The 23811-nt window shown below is 32.7% G+C and overlaps 1 protein-coding gene across 2 annotated transcripts in view; it reads left to right on the forward strand.

The window, feature by feature from the left end:
* Nucleotides 1–11426: 11426 nt before the first annotated feature.
* Nucleotides 11427–23811, forward strand: part of LOC110999894 (cAMP-specific 3',5'-cyclic phosphodiesterase, isoforms N/G) — a 295372-nt gene continuing 282987 nt past the window's right edge. Inside the window, exons 1-2 of one of the 2 annotated variants that reach the window (XM_045630594.1) lie at nucleotides 11427–11520; nucleotides 18960–19293. The gene's annotated coding sequence lies outside the window, so the exon portion shown is untranslated. The remainder of the gene's footprint in view (nucleotides 11521–18959; nucleotides 19294–23811) is intronic. The other variant, XM_045630595.1, reaches the window with a different exon arrangement.

The following is a 23811-nucleotide window of genomic DNA, read 5'->3' on the forward strand; positions in this document are numbered from 1 at the left end:
ATATTGTTTAATATTTTAACAGAAATTTGCATTTCTCACTAAAGCAAACCAATTCAAAGATAACATTCGAATATAATTCGTATAATGAACTATACGAAATGTATGAAAAATCTACGAATTTGATCTGAGAATAATTTTGTAAAGTTCGTACTTATATTTGATGTGAGTATTCATGAAATATTGAGATGATCTATGTATTGAAATAATACATCTTTTATTGTATTCTGAAATAACACTTGGTTACTACAGCAAGTGGATTATGCGTGGTTACAGATCATAATCTATATGATTAACAGGCTGTGGAGGATATAAATGTAATTACATAGGTACTATAATAATTAATCATGGTTTAACTTGGTGACAATGTATTGTAATGCTTTTATAAACAAATGATTAAAAAAACATATCGTTGGATAATTAATACAATGAGTTACTTAAATTTTTTCAAGTGTAATAACGGTGGCACATTGCACATCGGCCACTCTAGGGGCTAGCGAGTGTGATGACGATTTTTAAATTATGTTTTTTGAATTTATTAGAAAGATAAGTCTACTTCTAAATTATGCTACGATTATTTTGTTTATACCCGTTTTTAAAGTGATGGAGATACATTTATAAAACCATCTAAATATTTGTATAAGATCAAATTTTTCCAAATTCACTGTGAGGTCGAACTTCTACGGTATGAGAATAATTCTTAGTCAAGTGTTTTAATGTACATTCAAACCGATCCTAATAACAAAATCATCTTTCGAAATACATTAGACATCGCAGCAAAGTCGCAATGTAAGAATAAACTTTGGTATTTGTTATTTTGGGAGAGTGTCGTCAAAAAGTAAAATGTAAGTGGCGTCGTCAAAGATTATTCTGGAAAGATTTCCCCACTTCTTAACTCTTCCATATGAAAATAACACACCTACGAACATAATCTTAATCAGGGAGAAAGAAAGGATTCATTAAGCAAAAAGTTACAAGTAACGAAACACACGTTTTTTTGTCTGTTTTTGTCATTGTTTGTGCAAAAAAAATATCCCAAGCTCTCTCCAAATCTTTGAAAGTAATGAGTTAGCTAATCTAATTTGATTACCAACAATCATGCTATCATAGTAATTCCAGGTAGTGTATTCTATAATACCATAAATTTCTTGTGTTGACGCGTGCACATTAAAACTTGAACGGATTTTATGTTATATCGGCGGCGGTATCACTTAACATCAGATGAGCCTCCTGCCCGTTTGCCCCCTCTTCTATAAAGAAAATATTTAAATGGTTTTCTGTCATCCTTATATCAAATAGTTCCTTTTTAAGCGCAAGCACAAGTGTTGTTGCCTGTCTTATATTATAAAGGCAACGATGATTGAACTATATAAAGGTTTTTAATATAAATCTGTTGACCAACAGTCATATATAATAGCTACAGTGACAATTAAATAAATTGTCACTCACACACACACTAACATACTCATACTTCCCGTTCTCATCGCCTTTGCGCATTGTATGGCCGAAATACGATACGATTCTGTCGAAAATTGACTTTACAAAAGGGAAAAAATTAATTTCGATATACTCTCAATATCCGTAATGCTGATGGTAAAAACTTGGAATAACGTCGAACGATACTGAAATTGCTATTGGAAGTTATGTAGTAGCCTTACTGATTGTGTCCCAAGAGTTTAATCAAGGAAAGAAAACAAGGTCGCTATTAGAATCTGTATTTACTAAGGTTTCTTTTTTGTTGTTATTTTGTTTACGGACAAAGAAGTAGAAATAAAAATGGTTTTGAAAGGATATAGTTATAGCTTTAAATATTGTAACATTTGAGTTTTTTTTATAGAAAATATCGAGAGTTAGAGATAAACCATATAAATCAATAATTAAAGCGTGGCATTTTCATTCGTTTATCTATTTTTATGTGTGTAGTTCCCCTGCGAGCTTCGTTTCGCCTTAATATATCTTTTACTATTCTATATATTTTTATTCCGAAATAGCAAGAGTAATAACTATTTTTTTATTTTTCCCATTTTCTCTCCATAAAATCCTTCTTCAGAGTTTATGGAATAAATAAGCCGCCTTCGAAATTTGCGCTTACCAACATTTTTTGCGATGAATTTTTCAGTTCAGAGGTTTTATAGATTAATATAAACAAACATAGGATAATCCTTCTTCATCTAGAAAAATATGAGAGAGACTTCTCTCTCCATGAGGTCCGTGCTAGTTAATTTTGTAGACGAAATCTGTGCTAAATATCGGAAGGAAAACGATGTTGTAGTGGCGGCCATCTTGGCATCAACATAATATCATAATGACATAATATCAAATGTGTTTGCAAATGATTTTTTGCAAACCGGGCAAGCTAACGGGTAATATTAAAATTATGAAATCATTAAAACAAGGCTGGCCAATCAAAGATATGTTTTTATATGTGATAGCTTCATGTATTTGTGAATAATATTTTTTTATAAATTGTATCTTCTCAAGTAGTTTAAGTTTAGTATTCTTCTGGCTTTGTATTACTGGTGTCAATTACCTCTTTTGTCTTATTGAAAACCGTGAATAATGTTCAAATTAATATTATTCACTTCATTTATACGTTACACGCTTGTCAAGTATTTTGATATGTTTAACGAATTTGTTACATGCCAAGTTAATGGTTGAATAACAACAATTTCGTTTTTGGTTTAAAAATCAAGAAATATACTATATATGTCATTGATTGTATTAAAAGGCTAAAAGCATCAATGATTCTTTTGAAGTCGGTCAAAATTAGCAAACTAATTCACTTCCCTGGCTTTGCGACCCAAAGTATTTTAGCCTCCGAAATAAGAAACATCTAGAATCCCTCTCCTGTGCTATCTCCCGCCAATTGCTGACTTTCATCTGCAACTGGTCTATCTCCACTCTCAATCACTATCTGCTGTACCATCGATCTTGCCCATGCGCTCGATGTAACTGTGTATATTTGTGATGATGTGTATATTTTTTAAATCAAAAAAATTAGCTCACTGTTAATGGTTAGTTACGGTTAGTTAGTTGGTTAGTTACAAATGTACTGACCTTCAAATGTTTCCTTTTTATAGTATTAGAACAGATATAATACATTTTATACAAAGAAAAATATTGTGTCGCAAAGACGATTTACCGTAACAAAGGACCTGGCCGATTATAACTGAAATCAGAACGTGATGTATACGTATATTATCTATGAACTTGTCTATAATAAGCTTTTCTTACAAAATAGTATTCTTTCAAAGAAAAGTAAAGCTGCTTAACAAGTCGTAACCTCAGTGGAGATTTCATTTGTTTTTTGTAGAAAGCTTTTGACGGCAAAAATTCGAAACAATTGTTTTGTCTTCGAACAAGAGTATCATTACCAACTAAACTATGGAACCGCTAAAAGAGAGCATATTAAAAAATTTTCTATTATAATTTCATGCAATTGAATTAAATTAGTATAATTACGTAGTAGTAAAGATTTCTTTCGGTGTTCGTATATCCAGAATTACAATAATAATTGATGTAAGACTCCCTTCATACATATACAATGTAATAAGACGTGTATTTTTTTTAAAGGTGTGCTGTTATTTATATTTGATTATTTTCGTCTTTTGTAAATACATTATATTTTTGTAATTAAATTGAATAATTCATTTAAAACACAAAGAGTGTAATTTAGCTTTTGTAAACTCAGAGAATAAAAAAAATCACAGTTTTTTGCGATGTGACCATCTATTCTATTTTACTAGGAAATAGAAATATCTTACTTTTACATAACTTCGTTTATTTGAATAAGCGTAAACAAATTCGTAACTCGAAATAAACGCAAAACGTAATAATTTCCGCAGGTGTGACACTTATTTCCCGCTTATGAACGCGAACGCGAATAAATATCTACGTGTATATATATAATGTGTGTATATTTATAATTTGAACAGGTTTATTTTGTACAAAAATAAAAATCCTTTGATTTACAGTGATACATTATTTATTTATCTTCAGAATATTTTGATACATAAATATTCTGTCATCCTGGCCGTAATAACAAATACAGTATCAGAGTAGTCTACAACTGACTGAGATGAATTTGTGTGTTGTTTGTCCAAGTATTTGTTGTGTTTTTATATCTGTTTTCTGTTATTTTTCTGTTGAAATTAAAGTAATTTATTACTCTTATAAGCATACCTTTAAATTATCACGCATATTTTTACAAAGTTTTCGGTATTTTTCTCCTTTTTAACTGAAATATAATTTGTTCTGAGAGCCGCATATATTACTTACCTCATACGTAATTCTTACAAAACCGTGCTTGTAAGCAACTTTCATGAAACGTTCCATATATCATTATAATCTGTCTATTATTTAATTGTCTCGTTTTCACCTTACGTAATAAGTTTTGTATTTTGACGTTTGCGTAAATTCCACATTCACTACGTTTTAATTAATTAGAATTTGACGATATTATATTAAGGGTCTGTTTCACAATGTATGGATAAAGTGCCAAATAGCTATGCAACACATAAATTATTCGAAAGATAAAAGTTCCAAATAAGATACTTCGAATTTCATGACGTATAGCGCTATCTGACAGTCGTGACATGCAAAAATACTGTTTATCCTACCAATAAGTAACAAATAGCTTATTTGGAACTTATCCGGACATTGTGAAACAGGCCCTAAATCTTCGATCATTTTACATAATATATTACAAATAGGTTTTATAATATTTATAGAAATGTTTATTTACCTAAAATGAAAGTCATAAACCACTACATTGTATGCCTGTCTGTCATCTATTTCATGTTCAAAAAAAAAGTATCTAAAATGTATTATATTAAAAGGCCGGCAAGCACTCGCGAGCCCTCTGGCATTGAGTGTCCATGGGCGGCGGTATCACTTAACATAAGGAGAGCCTCCTGCCCGTTTGCTCCCTGTTCTATAAAAAAAGTATCACGAATTCTCTTATCAGCATGTACCTGACACTCACCGGCGAAATTTCGGATCTCATGAAGATGTTTCCTTTGGTGCAGGCCTTTCACCTATGATCGTCAGGGTTAACTCAAGCCACAAGGCCAACATTGGTATCAAAAATATAGAACTATATCACTAAAAACTCAGGTGAATATTGTTACGACATAAGCATTACTTATTTCAACAGAAATACATTAATTAGTATCTCTTATTGTCCACGATTTAAAATTATAGTGTCACGGTGTTTGTAATTAAACTCCTTCGAAATCGCTACACCGATTTTTGTGAAATTTTGTGTGCATATCGTTTAGGTCTGCAGACAACATTTACTTTACATTCCACTAAATGTTAATGGTTTCCATAAATTAAAACAACATACAAAAATACATAGAACCCTTAATTTGCACCCCTTTACGATCAACCAATGTATATATATATTTGTTAAGTAAAAACTTATGACTAATAATAAGGTAAGGATCATTTACCGAAAACCCTCAAAAGTTTTCATTCTGTAAAGCGGAACAGTCGCTGGGCTAGCATAGCCAAATATTCCATGTTCGTTGATACTAAAAAGGTAGGCTATGTAAAATCACATTAAATAGAAACTAAATTCGCGGGGACATCTAGTTAATCATAACATCCATATTCCTGTTACGGCTTCATTCACTTTTTTTGCTGCTACAATAGCGATTTCATTGTTTTGTTTTAAAATAAAACTATTAATCACGCATCTGGTGCGGAGCATAACAAAGCTTTATCTTATATATGTTGTGAACAGAAGCCTAGTGTTCTGTGTTTATCGGCAAACGTCTAGGATTCCCCAAATTATTCATGAAGCAAACAACAAAGATGAGTCATGTTATTCAAACAGGAATTTTGAACAAAGACATTTCCTACCTCAATACGGTTACAACTTTTGGAAGCACATATTTTTACACTGTAGGCAAATTACAACCTAGGTTTTGGCCTCAGATTTCTGATTCTGATATGTAAATGATCATTTGTTGTAGCAAAGCGACTTCTAGGTATTAACAGAATTAATCTCAAAATAATGATATAATTACGGGCCACTGTTTCCCTAATAAACATCTTTTATCCTTGGCACAATAGATAGACCTGTGATGCTGTTTCTACGTAGAGGATTCAGTCACCCAAGTCCTGGAATGCGTGGCAGAGGCATCTCAAGAGAAACAGAACTCAGAACCGAAATCTTCGGAGAAGTGAGGTCTGTAAAACCTGCGAATTGCCCTGGAAACTTTTGGAATAGGAGCTAGGCTAGCTCAAATAACTAGGACTTTACGCAGAATGACCCAAATGGACCGAATCTAAATACGGAAACTGATTCCACACATACTGCATACATTACTATTTAGTACTTACCAATTTGACACTAAATCGAAATACATTCCGTCGGTAATCTTCATCCAGTGGTGCGAATAAATAAGCTATATTAATGATGAAATAATTTCTTTTATAAAAGAACGCAAAGTATTTAGATTTTTGAAAGAATAGCTCTAATTTTTGTATTCATTTGTAATTGAGTTTTCTTGTCGCGAAAAGTTTATGTGAAATCATGAAATTGTGTTACGAAGTGTTTTGCTCAATTGTTTTATTTTACACTAAATGTCAAATATGGTTATGTGAGCGAGGATTGTGTTAATAAATTTATATATTACTAGCGGATCCGACAGACGTTGTCCTGTCTACACGTCTTTAATTTCAAAATTTCAATTTTTAATAAGCCATTTTGATGAAAATTATTATTCAAATGTTATGACAATATCTAACGATCCAGCACATGGTCACACACGATATAACACAATGATAACAAAACTTTTTTTAAATTTCGGGACAGACTAAAATTAAAATTCGAATATTATTTAAAATTTGACACTGCGATGGTAGCGCCGTCTGTCGGATCCAATGTAAAACATTCCAAAATCAACAACAACTAATAAATTGAAAATTAATTAAAAAAACATTGTCCAGCGGACAAAATTGTGAATCTAAACCATTCCCTGATCCCCTTGAACACACACAAAAAATTTCGTCTAAATCGGTCCAGTCGTTTAGGAGGAGTTCAGTCACATACACACGCACACAAGAAATATATATTAAGATAATAATGATAAAGCCGTTTAATTTCTTATAGTACCAAAAAGACAGCTTATATTTTTTACATTGTATACATTATTCTATTTATCTTGTTATATATCCTAGCTAAATTTAGTACCGTCGATCAGAACCCTTTCGAGTGTAAAGGCCTCCTCCAGCTTTTCCAACTGACTTTGTCCATGGCTTTCTTTCTCCATTCGCTTCCTGTTATCGCTTCCATTCCTTCTATCGACCTTTTCTTGAGGCGTCTTCTTCTTCTTCCCCGTAGTCCTTTCCATACAGTCTTAACGTCCACCTTTTACCTGTGTATCTTGCTATGCCCCGCCCATTGCCACTTCTGTTTTCCTTATTTTTAGTACGCTTCTTTCCATTGCTCTCTGGCATGCTACTAGTTTCGTTTTTAATTTTGTGTTATTTAACGTTTAGTATATAAAATAAATTATAGCCCAATAATAAATGCCATCTCATAACTCTTCCTTTCTTGGCGAATCCTCTAAGGCCTGTCCCTATTCGCTTAGCTCCTTTTCTATCTTGCTTTAAATCTCTATTAAACTGAATATCTACCTGAACTTTCGCACTAACTGATTTGAAATTATCGTACTTCGTTTAACACTATAATGTAATATATTATGACATATTTATTTTATAGATATTTCCATAAATAATTTGATATGCGTTTTCGCTTTATAACCTGATATGATTTATTACAAATAAATTTTAAGCCAGACGTCGATTTAATTAGCTTGTTGTTCGTGGATGTTCTTGATATAAATAGTGATCGATTTGGCTTCAAATAGGTGGTTTGGTAATACATCAAAGCATTTATTAGGTACAATATGATATCGAAAAAGATATTTTCATTTTATGAAGCCGTGATATAATTAGATTCAATTTGTGGGACAAGGCTATATTTATAATTTTATATCTACAATATTCTTTAATAGATACTGTAAGTATTGGACACTTTCTTATGTTCAAATCAAATCAAAATATATTTTTTCATATAGGTAAAAATGTACACTTATGAACGTCAAGAAAAATAAATTAAATTCATTGCAAATTTACATTTAGAACCAGTTCGCAAGTCAAGGGCGTGAAGCGGGTAAGAAAAACTGGCAAGAAACTTTCCGCCACTCTTTTCAATCGCCAAGTTTTTAATACAAATTGTTTGAACTGGAGCAAATCAATCCCAAGGATTAGGATCATTTAAGTATTCAAATCAGTTAAATTTCCTTCTTAGTAAATTAGGTTAGATTTTCTTATTAGTATTAAGTAAGTCTTGATCGTAATGTCATTACAATATTCACAATTATACGTTACAATTTCTTATTCACATAAATTTTTTGCATAATTGTGTTACTTGGAACGCGTCTTCGAAAGGGTTGTTTAACTAATTATTAACGTGTTTTTTTACTATGCGAGAAAGTGTTGAATATATAAATATATAACTAGGTACATATATATGCAACAACAAAGTCGTATGCATAAATAAATTAAATTAAATACAAATCCTTTTACGGTAAGGTTGTGTCTCAAAACGTCTTATTACAAAATTTGTAGCATATATTAATTAATTAATTAAATTGATTACAAATCCAAACGGTTAAAGGTTAAAGGTTGATGTTCTCAGTTTCCACATGATTGGTTGTGCGTAAATTCTGGGCTAACTGTGCCAGCCTAGATCCTTCCAGAAGTACAGAAGTCTCCTGGACATTTCGTATTTAGCCCCAGATTCCTCTGCGCTGAAACAGCCTCTGCACATGGGGCTGTCTGTCGTGCCTAGAACAAAAAAATGTTTTTTATGGAGACAATGGTCCGTAATTGATTTGAGATTATTTCTGAATACAAATCCATTTGCGTGGTATATAATTACAAAATTACAAAATATGGAAACGTTGTACATTGTACTTTTCTTCCTATAGTAAGCCTTGAATAGTATGGTACTAAGACTGTATGTAATCGAAGACGAATTTATAAATGAACCCTATTGTTTTAAACCAAACTTAAACTTTATTAATAAATGTAATTGGGCGCGCATTAGCTGCGTCATCTTTGTATTGATTAATTCATTGTCCCCATTAAACCGTCCCAGGTGTGACTGAGAAAAATTGTTAAACGTTCTATATAGATTGACTTTTCTAATTTGTATTTTGATTGATTATCAATGAGCCTTTTTATTATACTTCTTTCTATGCTACAAGTAGTAGGTGATTTTTTAAATACGTCTTTTTACTTTATGCTTGAGAATGTTCGCTATATATGTTTGTAACCTAGTTATATACATATTGAATAATCTGTTTTTAAAGGCAATCAATTTGCTGAAATCATTTTATTAAATAGGTGTGTTCAGGTTCATATTCCACTACGTGTAATCTTTTAAAAAAGAGAAGAAATTTGTAAAAATTCTGAATTGCTATTATTTTAAAGTAGGTAATACAGAAATATAGTGTATTTAATTATTAATATTTATAGATTAAATAGGAGTGCAAGTGCAAGGGCAAATAATACAATCAGTTTATGGAATCGTAAGGTCATTTCTGGTAAATCTGTTCGGAGACATATTGAAATTTAAAATTCAACAGCATTTGAAGCTATACAATTTCCCGGTATCGGACGTAAATTGTTATCGGAAGTAAATAAAATTTATGTGGAGATCACGTTATGTTATGTAAGAAGAATCGTCTAGTTTTATGAAACAATTTTCACTGAAAAGATCCTTCGTAAATAATAGATACAGATTAAAATGAGGGATAAAATAAAGGCATATTAATAAAATATAATAAATGGAGCAGTGTTGGCCTAGTGGCTTCAGCGCGCGACTCCCATACCTGAGGTCGTTGGTTCGATCCCCGGCACCAATGGAGTTTATTTGTATGTGCGCATTTAACATTTGCTCGAACGGTGAAGGAAAACATCGTGAAACCGACATGTCTTAGACCCAAAAAGTCGACGACGTGTGTAAGGCACTAGAGGCTGATCGCCTACTCGCCTATTAGATTAATAAATGATACTGAAATAGATTCAGAAATCTGAGGCAAAGACCTAAAAAACCAGGCGCCACTGATTTATTATTTTTTCATACATATTAATAAAATGTATTATATTATTATTTTGCGATTACTTCAATTGGTAATAATTAATTTACAAACCTCAACATGCATGCAGAGTTTATAAAAATTACTAACAATCCTACATTTTAAGTTCAAAGCCATGTCGATTTCCTCACGATATTTTGCCTAGAGCGAGTGTAAATTTATTTTTATTTAATGAGAGTTCAAAGTCAAAGCCGCAGATTGATGAAAAACCTGCAGTTATATTATATAGGTATTAAATGCAAATACTACACGTTTAAATATAACTAAAGAATTATTTAAACACTATTTATTTTCTATTGATTTAAAAGAACCTTTTTTTTAGGTCAAGGCCTCAAATTTCTGTATCTGTTTCATGATCATTTATAATTCTAATAGGCAAGTAAGTTTCCTCACGATGTCTTCCTTCACCGTTCGAGCAAATGTTAAATGCGCACATACAAATAAACTCAAGTCCATTGGCGCAGCCGAGGATCGAACCTACGACCTCAGGGAGAAGAGTCACACGCTGAAAACACTAGGCTAATACTACTCTTTCCATTGCTTGTCCAACAAAAGAAAACTCCGCGTTAGTAAGAATTTCAGGTTAAATATCTTTTGTTGATACAAAATTCATGATAGAACGAAGTAAGCATAGCTTTCTAGTATGTTATAAAATTGAGAGGTCACACTGTCCTTTCGGTACTCTACGAAACACTCCACTCTGGTACACTAAAATTTTATTACCGTCCTGAAACATCTTTATAGACCACATAGATTTGAGAAAAACAAAATACTTTTACAAACATTTTGAAATCTTAAATAACTACGTGGTCACGGTGAATTTTATTATTAATTTAAAACTACATTTACGTAGCAATAGTTCTACGTCACAAATAAAATCCAACTTTCATTCAATAGGTGCGTTATTATGCGTGAGATTCCCATATTTGACTGAACAACTGCTAACATTGTAACTGCTATCTTTAAAATGTTTATTCATGATAACAATTCAGAACAAAATCTCCATTGTCAATGATTTCGTTCACGGTCAAACAACAGGCAAGCACGTTCAATATATCGCCAATGGACCGGACCACAGCATCTCTATCTCTTGTTGTAGAATCCGTGACAGCTCCACCACCGGCAAGGTAAATGGGAGTTAAGTTGGAGGATTTTAGGGCTAAAATTGTAGTAAAGGAAGGAATGTATGTGCGTCCCGCTCCCGCGGTAGGGTGAGAGGCGCTGGTGGCCGTCAGTCGCGTTTTGCCGGCTGAAGCGACGCCGCATCGACGCGTTCAACGACAATGTACGCGATTACTAGCTAACCGAGCTGTGAGGCTCTGTGTGTGATTTGAATCCCCAATTGGTAAAGATAACGTGTTATCGGTTCACTAATGGGTTAAGTTTTTTATAAATTATGACGTTACGACATATAAGATAAGTTTAATCTGATAAACGAGTAAAATACGTTCATTAGCTCGCGGTGCTAATATTGTGTAAAATTTCGTTTATCATGGCTTACTACACCTGTTTAGACGTTATATACTTGTTGAGTCGTTTAACCATTGGAGCGTTTTTTCTACTTCCCGAACATATTAGCACGGGAAATGCGTTATTGTAACCTCTGCGTTATTTACAAAAGAACTGGCTGCTTTGAATGTCATTCGTGATGCAGTGTGTGAAGATTTTGATCAATAATTTAAATAAAGAGTTTGTATTGATATTATTATAAAAATCTGTTAAATTCAAAGTGCAAATTTGTGAGGCTAGCCGGAGCCTTCCCACGTAAAGAAAATAAACAATAATCAGTGAATAGTTAAAAATAAACAAGGACAGTGATCTGACCCGTAGAATGTAAACAGTTTGTTGCAATCAATACATATTAAGACATATTCATTAATTTTGTTTATTATATACGGATATTGATCGTCAGTCGATAAAGATTAAAATATGAATTACATTAGTCGGGTAATGTAATTCATATTGTATAGTAGTGTAGAGGTGTTATCTAATTCAGTTTTCAGTGTAATCAACTCGAATAAACAAATATTTTTCAAATAAAACAGAAGGAATATCCTTAGAAAAAGTGCTTGCTTTACGTATATAAAATAATAAAATAAATATATAAAATCTTATAAACTGAATTAATCTTATTATATAAAAAGTATATATATTTAATATAAAAAGATATATTAAAATTTTAGATTATTTTTGTTTATATATTAATGAACAAGCCTTTTTATAAACGACATGACCTATTTAGCGACTATTATTATCAATTGGCAAATGATAGAGCCGATCTAATAATATATCTTAGTATTTACCGTGGCTTTACATATAATAATAGTCTATCATTTAAAGAAATATTTTTGTTAGTAAGAAGACTTTTTTTACATTTTATAAATGGATTCGATATGGGTTTAGAAGCTTCATCCGTATTTTTAAACTGTTTTTCTAGGACGGACGGCAAAGCTGGTATACACACATATATAACATTCAGTTTCTGATGAAATACACTAATATCATAATAAACCGTTTTCATCATCATCAATGGTACACAGAGCCTTATGGGCCTTAGGCTGATGAAAAATATTTCGCCATCGCAATCTATTTCGTGCTTCTTGCCTCCAACTTCGAACCTCTATTGACAACTCCATCAGCAATGCTGCCTCGGTCTCCCGGGTTTGCTCTTGCAATCATGTTGTGAGTTCAGTAAGGAGCTTGAGACATTCGGTGAATATGTCCAACATTTTCAGGTCTAAGCCTCAAATTTCTGTATATATTTCATGATCAATCTATTAGACCAGTGGGGGATCAGCCTCCTGTGCCTGACAGACGCCGCTGACTTTTTGTTTAAGACATGTCGGTTTCCTCATGATGTTTTCCTTCACCATTAGAGCGTATGTTGAATGCGCACATAGAAAGTTTATTGGTGTACAGCCGGGGATCAAACCCACAACCTCGGGGATTAGAGTCGCACGCTAAAGCTACACTGCTCGGGCATGCCCAAATCCATAATAATAAAATTTATTATATATTAACATACATACAATTTAACAGGCGTGGAGTCTATGTTAAGGATTTAGAAAAACATTGGCTTTATTTCGATTAATGATAGCTTATATAGAAAATTTTATGAACGCATTCAAGTTCATTAAAGGGAAAACTTTAAAAGTCTTGTTTATTGAATCGAAACTCAGTATGGCCTCGGTTTAATGGCGCGGTAAAAATATTTTCTTTCAACGTTGATAATTTTTATACGCGGCGAAATCTCAACTGATAAGACATTTATGAATGCAATTAAATTATACAACGCAGGCAACTTAAGGGATTATGTGAAGTAGATCATAGCCACGTTTACATTTTATCACAATGTTATAAAGGAAAAGGTGCATTAACTTTTATATTACTAATTTTTATATAAAATTTTACATTTTTCACAAATTATTTGAATGTATAAACTAATTATACTTTAAAAAAATTGATTCGTGAAGATCTTAAGCAACTAATATCAGCCACCTATAAATCTAGAATATATATTTATTTATTTACACTAGCTGAAAATATACATATATAAAAACAGGTTACATTAGTTTGGTGACCTTATCGATAACAAGTGATTATTTCGAAAACACCTACTGAGAGTAGAAGAAGTGTATAAAAAAAAACAAAGTATGTTACACGAGAAGCATACTATTTTTTTTTTATAATTTGTCTATGGACTTCTTGCACTTACTTTCTTATTTTTTACTCACTTACTTACCCATCATGATTCCTTTTTTAGTTTTTTTTCTTACTAGGGCTGCCTGGAAGAGATCGCTTGTTTGCGATAAGGCCGTCCGTTAGATCCCTTATAATTATTATGTATTATGTTATTTGCTTTAAAAGAAGGACAACTAATATTAACAAAATGCATAGGGCCATTATTTATATATAACTAGCTAATTACGAGGCAGATGATAGAACATTAACTATAATATATTAACGACTTATAGTTTAGAAATATTATTTTACACACATACCCAGTAGCCTCATTTTGGTTCTACGTATTGACGCTGATGGCGACTGCAAAATTGAGCCAAGCAATTGAACACAACGACCGCTCAACTGGCAGTAATTGATCGTCACTATTGGTGGCTATTCCGTAAGTGGTTTGTTATTAGGCGGTTATGATTTTCCTCCAATTTATTGACAATTTGTAGCATTGTCAAGGTTAGCCAGGCCAAGGTCGACTAAGAGTAGTGTTGGACTAGTGGCTTCATGGGGCATGCGACTTTTATCACTAAGGTGTGACTGTGCACCAATTGACTTTCTGCGTATGCGCATTAAACATTCGCTCGAACGGTGAAGGAAAAAATCTTAAGAAAACCGGCTTGCCTTAGACCCAAAAAGTCGGCGTGTGTTAGGTACAGGAGGCTGATCACCTACTTGACAAATGATTATGATCAGATACAGAAATCTGAGACCCAAAGAGATTTTGTTTACTTTTATTTTTTTTAGTAGTTTAGCGCGATTCTCTCGAATTCTCTCGAACTCTGAGGTCATTTGAATCTTGAATGGGCTTCTTATTTGTTTGCTTCAACATCGTGTGGAAACTGGCAAGATTTACTAGGGCTGAGTTCCTACTTGCCTATCAAGATCAAGAAAGAAATCTAATGTCAAGACTGATCATTAGAGTATATTCGGACGTCAAGGCAGAATACAAAATAAAATCCGTATCACCTCGAAGCCTTTCCACAAATGGGCGTTTCTTAAGACAGTTTTGCCGCGCCTTTGTGCACCAGTTGGACTTACGGTCTTTCAAGAAAAGAGCGTACCAATTGATTAGAGGCCGGCAACTCACTTGCGAGCCTTCTCGCTATGTGAGTTCCATTTGCGGTATCGCTTTACATCTGTTAAGCTTCCTTCTTGTTTGCCTTCTGTGACATAAAACAAGGAATAACGCCAATGGTTTTTTTAAATATAACGGATATATTTTAACACATGTTTCCACAGATTGAATGTTAAATTAAATAAATAAATAAATGAGTATTGATACAAAGATTCTTCAGTACTTAAGAGATATATTGATCGTAAACTGCGTCTCAACTTGTGTAATCTTTAAATAATTACATTGCATAGTGCAGTGACACAGTAATCACTATGTAAAGATTGCATCGGTTATTGTTTGCTATCGTTAACGCATATTTGTTATTAAGTTCCTTTGAAAATATGTTCTGTTTATTTCCCACATACCTGAAGGTTCAATGGAAAATGTATGTTATATGTTTGAACACTGTTGGGTACAAGGAAGCGAAAGGGAATATTTGGTCATGCAGAATTAAAAAGGAAGGATATATAAGGGTGATGATGAAATTGGGTTGGATAGGCCTTGCCAGAATTTACTACAGGGACAAGTTAAAACTACTCATTATGGCGGCCCATACATTGTCAATATCAAGTGGGTGAAGCGAGAGAGGTATGTCAAGACTGTCATAGGTAGAGACAACATATCTCAACGTAGCAAATACCAGAAATACCAAATTACGTAGGCAGTACATAGTCTCAAATATATTCAGGGCCACAAATCTCGTAAAAACTATAACCACAAATCTCACCACGGGTTACTCAACTAATACAGGGTTTTTTTTTGTATCAATATATTTGTGTATCGTACCAATCCTTACATTCTTCGGTTATAAACATTTCATAGATAAGGTTTATAGATTTAATAGAAATATAGTTTATACAGATTTCATAGAAATATAGGTTTTATACATTTCATAGAAACCCTAGTCCACAATCACTGATGCTCTTGGAGGCATTTGCGATGCCTAAGCTCTCGCACACAGTCCTACGTTGTCGCAGGAAGAAAAACCATACGTTCTCTCTTTGTCTAGATAATTAAATTCATTTTTTTAACACCATTTCAGTACTTATAGATGTCATCACATATAATTATTCAATCAATGCTTACAAAATATTGTAAATGCTAATTTAAAATAAAAAAGTATGGAGTTTCTGGCCCATTCTTCATATGACACCTTTTGGAAGGGACATCTCGATTAATATTTTTAACTAGTAATTTTGACTGTTAAAAGTGTAAATAAACGATTAGAGTCAAAACTCTTAATATTTAAGTTAACGTGCAATTTTCTTTACAAAATTATTTGATAGACTAAATTTTATGAAACAATAACACGAGAACAAGTGAATGATTCAGAAGATAACAGTTTATTACTTGGCTAATTATTATTTATATGAAAATATATTTTCCGGAGGTAGAAACGCGTTCGCACATTTATTAGGGTCTCAATCTACTCAATTTGCTAACTAGAGAACTGGAAAGCAATAGCCAACTTAATCATGAGTTTTTGAAGACATTACCATTCTACTACGCTTTACAAAGACCACATAAGAAGCTGCCGTATTAAATGTAAAAAGGATAAGAGGCTTAATGCGGTAGTTTTACTAGAGGTTTTAGTATTTCTCTCATTACTGCACCCTTTCGAAGCACCAAGCAATTATGTAAATGGAATTCCTACTTAAAGTACGAAATCAGGAAAGAGATTTGCTTTTTTAAATTGTAATTTAAATTTAGTTAATTTCTTTCCTTAAAATTTGAGTGAATAAATTAAATATAATTGCTGATTGATCTTCACAAATAAGAAACTTCAGTCAACTGGTTTTCTAAGAAAAAAATGCTGGCATAAGATTTAAAATAATAAAAATATTTAGGTACGGAGAAATGAATATAGTCATGTATAAGATACATGACTATATTCATTTCTCCGGATTCTTTCTTACAGATATTCTAAATGTAATAATTTTATTATAAATATATTTTTTTTATAGAACAGGGGGCAAACGAGCAGAGGCTCACCTGATGTTAAGTGATACCGCCGCCCATGGACACTCTTTATGCCAGAGGGCTCGCGAGTGCGTTGCTGACCTTTTGAGAATTGGTACGCTCTTTTCTTGAACCCTTAGTCGAATTGCGAACTGAATGATAAAGAATTCAGTTTTTAAATGTATATATATATATATTTGCATATGACTTATATAGACATATAATAAATCGCTTAACGCAACAAGACAAAATTGTATTAAAGACGTGTATGAAGTAGTTCTATTTCCGTAGAAGACAAGTGCTTGTTCTCAACATTAATAACTGTATGAGGAATTATGTGACTAATTGGTACTCTGCCAAGGAATACGTGTGATTATCTTATCGTCACAAACATAATGCGTTATGATATATGAATGTTTATGAAAATATAATATTTTCGCTTCAAATATTTCCAGTTGGAAGGTGGTTAAGGTCACTTATTTTTGATATAAGCTTACAACAAGAACTTTTACAATCAGTCGTAAACACAAAACCGTGCGCTTTTTTCTTAATTTTGTGTACAACATTTGCATGCAAAAAAGGAGAAAATATATGAGTATTTATGAAAATTAAAAATTTTGGCTCCACATATTTTCAGTTCGAAGGTGGTTAGACCTGTTTTTGATACAAATTATTAAAAAAAGAACTTTTCTATTCAGGCACAGAAACACAACCACACCATAGCTTTTTTCTTTTGATTGTGTACAACAATTCCTTGAAAAAAAAATCAAAATGTGTACGCTGTGATGGAACGAGACAACTGAATGATAATAACATAGATTTATTTATGAATGGACCAAAAAAATCCAATCAAAGATACGTAACGAGAGCTCTTCTATACTAATATTATAAAGAGGAAAGGTTTGATTTTTTGTTTGTTTGTATGAATTGAATAGGCTCCGAAACTACTTGGCAGATTTGAAAAATTCTTTCACTCTTGGAAAGCTACATCATTCCTGAGTGACATAGGCTATATTTCATTTTCAAAAAAAATAGGCATCCTTACTAAAATTACGATAACATTAACATTTGTTTATTATTTGATACAATTCTAACAGATGGCGCTGAGTTAAAGGTAGTTTATAATATCATAAATGGAAAAGCAATTAGATATTTTTTTACCTTAAAATAAACTTTATTCTATGTAAACGAAGTCGTGGGCATCGACTAGTCAATATATAAACGAGATTTTCTTCGGAATAAGGCGTATCACTAGCTGCAGATAGGAATTAATGAGTCGAGGATTATGACTGTATGGCTCTCTGATATGGCAATAAAATCTGTGTTTAAACTAGCTTTAATGGTAATAAAGTGTAAGCCTTTGTGGAAATTTAGTGGTAATCGACTCTTACTGATAGCGTTTTGAGGTAGGAGATAGCTTAAAATGTGGTAGTACCAAATATTTTAATTATACTTAAAGACGTGATTCAATTTAAAAAATATAATTATATATTTCAACATCCATGCAACTCCCTCTCCCCCACACTGACTCTCCATCGCGTTCGGTCTTGAGTCTCGTATTACACTTCACTCCAAGTCTTTTCGACTCTCTTTGCTCCACCTGTATGAAAGAAGGATGCAGTCGAATAGATTTTAATGCTGTTTTTTTTAAATATTGCGTAGTTTAGTTAAATGGCGTCCACCATTCTGTCTTACATTAACAACTATAGATCGAGGAAATGCAATTAGCATTTCCACCTTTCCTGTTCAAATGCGTACTATATATGTAACATACTATTTATATAACACTTTTATATAACTAAAATAAATCCTGTCTTCAAACACAATCTTTTCGGGTAAAATCTGTCAAAATATGAATAACGTACCAAGTGTTTATTGTTAAAAATTATGCACGAGCATATACATATCATAACATAATAGATAGTTATATACATTCACGTGAATCAAAGCGGATAAACTAACTTGTCTTATTAAAGTCGAATTGAGTCATGCTTCACAACCATAAGTGAACCGAAAGCCAATTTCATAATTCATAGAAAACTGACAGAAATATTTGAGACATCATGAAATGTTACTAAGTATAATCGTTAAATTTTAGTGATGCGAATGGTGTTAAAGTGTAAAGTGTCTGTAAAGTGCATGTTCGGGAAGTGTAAAGTGTATAGGCCGGGAAGTGTGACGGCAGCAAGGTGGTGGGAGGGGGGGTGTTCCGTTGCTGCGTGCCCTGGTGCGGGGCGCGCGCGGCGGCTTCTGATAAAGCCGACTATGCCTTGAGAGATGGAAGCCCCCACTCAGAAAACGAACAGTTTGGTAAGTACTTTATAAACATTTAATAAAAAAATAGTGGTATATCGTGTCACGCCAGTCTTCTGTGTCTTCCCAAATATAACGCAGTTCAAGCCCCATTTAACATTGAATACTCTAAATCAAATCAATGTTATTAATTTTCTCACTTATTTGGCTCTTTCTGTTCACGGTGGGCTGACATGAGACTAGTCAGAGCGTTTATTAAAGCCAATTACATTGGCGTATTGTATTTTATTGGCATGTTTACGCGCTGCGACGGCAATAAGAAATCTTAGCAATGTGATTGCAGTTAGATCTTTTGGGAATCATGGTTTTGATGACACGGAAGGCTGATGAATGACGCAAAACGAGATGAATTTTGATAGGTAAATCTTTAAGGTGTTGCTATAATTAACTCTAATTAATCTTATCTTTTAACGCCCGAACCCAATAATTAATCTACAATCTCAGATTGAAAACAATGTGGCAGTCGATCGATCTCTTATCTGCATCCCAATAACGAAGACAAGCCATTATTGGCGACGCGACGGATAGAATGCAATCTCTTCGCTGTTTACACTCATATGATAATCAATATAAACCAAACATAGTTAATAAAACCGTACAAATGGTATTAAAATATACATCTCTATGTTTAAAACATTTCAAATAACTTTTTAGTTATTTTAAAAACTGGCCTAAGTTAAAATCTTAAGATAGGATATTGGCACAGTTGAACTGTCATTTTCATACAAAGGTACACATACCATGGTTAGCTTATATCGACAAATGGCTATTACATCGATTGGTTACTGGCACACTTTTATCAATATGGATTAAGAAGTCTATCTCAGATGGTCAAAATTCGATTGAGATACGTTATTGGGTTTGGACGTTAGTTGATTATATAACGTAATTCACGCAGCGGTTTATTTAAATCAGAGATTTTTGTGAAATTGACATTTGTCGATGAAGATTATTTATTACGCTTTATTTATACAGCTTATTTGTATTAGTAATAATCTAGTTAAATTTCCTATATGCCTCTGCAAGATATAAAACGAATATAAATAACATTGAAATATACAAATTAATAATGGCCCCATCACAAGATTTTATTAATTTTTGTTCGTTGAAAAAAAATAAAAATGCGAGATATATAAAGTCCCTGGACACGATGGCATGGAGAGTAGAGTAAAATATAAAAAAAAGATTTTATTATTTTGTTGTTCGAAAAGCAGCCATGCGTTCTGTTACAAAAACATAATATACTCTCTAATGTTTACGTTAAAATGATGGACCCGGCTTGAAATACACTGAATCAAATCGGATTCTTAAATAAACAAGCGATTAAACAAACAAACTATGTGTTCAGTGAACTTAACGCAAGTTAGTTACTATATTTACCGACAGTTAGAAACTAAATTCTACCCAGAAGTTCCAAACTTTATTAAAAACTTATATAATTAATTATTTTTTCCCTCCATATATCTGTTTTATATGATTTTTTTCGTTTTTTTTAATATTATTATTTTCTGAAATCTGATACTATTACGCTAAGGAAAGCGTAGGTCTAGCAGAAATTATTGTGGCGGTGAGGAATTAATTGTTAACAGCAGACAATCGGGTAGGAGAAACACTTGATGTTAAGTGATACCACCGCCCATGGACACGTAATAGCTAAGAGGACTCTCAAGTCGCTGGCCTTTTAAGAATTGGTACGCACTTTTATTGAAGGACCCTTCATCAAATGGGTTCGGAAATACCATCGGTGGGCTGGTTTCTCATAGTGGTGATGCTCGTTTGTGGAGTGACAGACGTCGAGGTGATACGGGTGGAATTTCATATCGCCTCGAAGTCCGATAATGATACTCTTTTTATCTCTATACATAATCTCTAGAGTTCTGCATCATCTGCAAGTAGACGATCACTTCTGTGTCTATATCTCTATTAACTTATGACGAAATATGTTCTGGACAAAAATAATTACACTTACGATATTCCACACACCGAGCCCAGATTATTATAACTATGCAGGTCAAAGTTATCTCAAAATTACATTAAAAAAGACTTAAAAATTCTAAGGAAGAATTTAACAGCATCGTTATTTACAAAGATAGAATTTGCATACAGCTTACACTGCACTCATCTTAACCTTTGAGATCCAAAGGATCAGTATAGCGGACAATGCTCCGAGTTTAAGAGCCGACTTTCAGTACTCGCATTCTTTGACAGAATCATATGAATCTTTTAACGAGTTTCTGTAACTCTACTGCCTTTAAAACCACTCTATTTTAAATGATAAGCCTTTAAAAAAGACACTCTTGCAAAAGGCGCTGAAGAATCTTCATTGTAGGTGGTTGATCACGCCAGCTTTCTATCGAAAACAATACCATCAATCAGTCCATGAATTTAGGAGTTACGATGTCATATTTACATTTAGCCGTAGTGAGCACGGAAGTGGGCAGGGGAGTGGGCAGGGAATTGGAAATACTTACGACGAAGTATCGCGTTTACACACTCGTCCTGCCCACTTCCCTGCTCACTACGGCTTTAAAACATCAGCAGCAAAAGCTTGATTCTGGGATTCCCTGTTCACTTAGCATGAATGTAAATGCGGCAATAGACGTAATATCCATTAGAATGCTGTTAGTCATATCTCTTGCGGTTCAAAAGGCGATTTGCACTAATGGTTTTTTTTTATTTGAAAGCAACCCTTGCACATAAATTAAATAAAACATGGTGTAGAAAGAGAAACGGCGCAGCTATGTATACTGATATAATTCTTATTTGCTATGCGTTATATCATTTTAACTGTCAAATAGTTATTTTCGAGCTATAATCATGCAACAGCGTTGTCAACATAGCAATAAGGTAAATTACTACTGCAGCGACCTCATTCTCACGACGATTCTTTCCGCATTGACTATACTGAACGATACAAATATTTAATGGCAAGGCTAATACTAATAATGGGGTTTCAAACACGAGAGGAACGTTCTAGGCTGTTGAGTTCCAAATATATTAAAAAAAGTCATACAATTAAATATTTTATGTATTTGCAGTTCGATGCAGTAATAAAGAAATGGTTGTAACTTTCGCCCTGGCAACTTTGAGAAAAAATAAATAATGAAAACAATATAAGACATAATATAGTTATTTAGATAAAACTAATTTATATTAACTGGCACAAAGCAAAGAAATTAAAAAATATGTAAAAATATAAAGGCACATTAATAAAATGTATACATTTTTTAAAAGCAATCAAATAATATGCTTTGCCATTAATATTAACCACTCGTTTATCGGGAATTTAATCTAGTGATGGCATTTGTGTTTAAAGCTACGTTTTTGGCACCTTAAAGCCTATATAGCCTTCATAATCGAGAATATTGGTTTGCAATAAAAATCCAAAGAATAGTGATAAATTTGATATTGAATTTGTCGTATCTAAGTGAACACAGCGCGTCTTTTACCGCTAACAGACTTAGTAGTTTTGCGTTCGCCATTTGATACGGTCATACAGTGAGTGTTATAATATGTGAAAATGTTTATAGTGATAGTGATAATAGAACTGGATTGAAATGATTCTTATGTATGTATTTCATACCAATTTAGGCCGCACGATTTAACGCGATAAATAAAAAACTAACCGAACATATTTTTGTACGGTTTTACAAATAGAGAGAAAAGAAGAAGTAAGAGTTTCTTGTGGGTATATTGCGTTGCGGAAATGATCTCGAATATAAAGATATGTAGAAGAGCTTCCTAAAAATTATGCAACACTAGTTCCTCGAATTTACATTTAAAATATTAACTTGATGATTAATTTAAAAGTTAAAAGGGTTGCCATTAACACTGATAAAATCACAGCTTATCATAAAATACGTTGATTTTAAAATGTTATTTTTATATCAAAATACGTATAATATATTTTATCCAATTACGATGGATTGAAGCAATACAATAACAGAAATGTACGCGATGTTCATGTAAGATAATCTTTTATAAATACAATGTTACGCTATCATAAATAAAGGCTCGGAACACTTCCAAATAAGTTTTCATTCTACTTTTCCCTGATGTCTAAGATCTTTGGGATCACCAGAATCAAGGCTTTTGCTGCTGCCGTATTTAAAAGGCCTATGAGATAATACTAGACATGTATATGCCCTAACAATCTTAGTTGTGGCTAGTAGTAAGTTTTGAATGAAATTATACTATAAAAATATGAAATCATATTTGCATTATTTATCTCTTATATCCCATGCGTTAGTCTTAAGTGCTAAATAGTGATAAGTAAAAAAATAGTACACAAGAACAGAGAGAGACACAGATACACCGTGTTTTTATATACTTACGTTAAATATCCTTTATAGTAAATTAGGACGTTTAATTTATTTAGTCTTAGTAATAATAATTGGCTTTACTTCCAAAAACTTAATTATGAACATAGAAGTTTCATTTATCATAAAAAAATACCTTGATTTAGTAGGTAAAATACAATGTAAATTTAGGCAACATCATAAATGCAACATAATA

This window comes from Pieris rapae, chromosome 12, assembly GCF_905147795.1.
Source record: "Pieris rapae chromosome 12, ilPieRapa1.1, whole genome shotgun sequence".
NCBI lineage: Eukaryota > Metazoa > Arthropoda > Insecta > Lepidoptera > Pieridae > Pieris > Pieris rapae.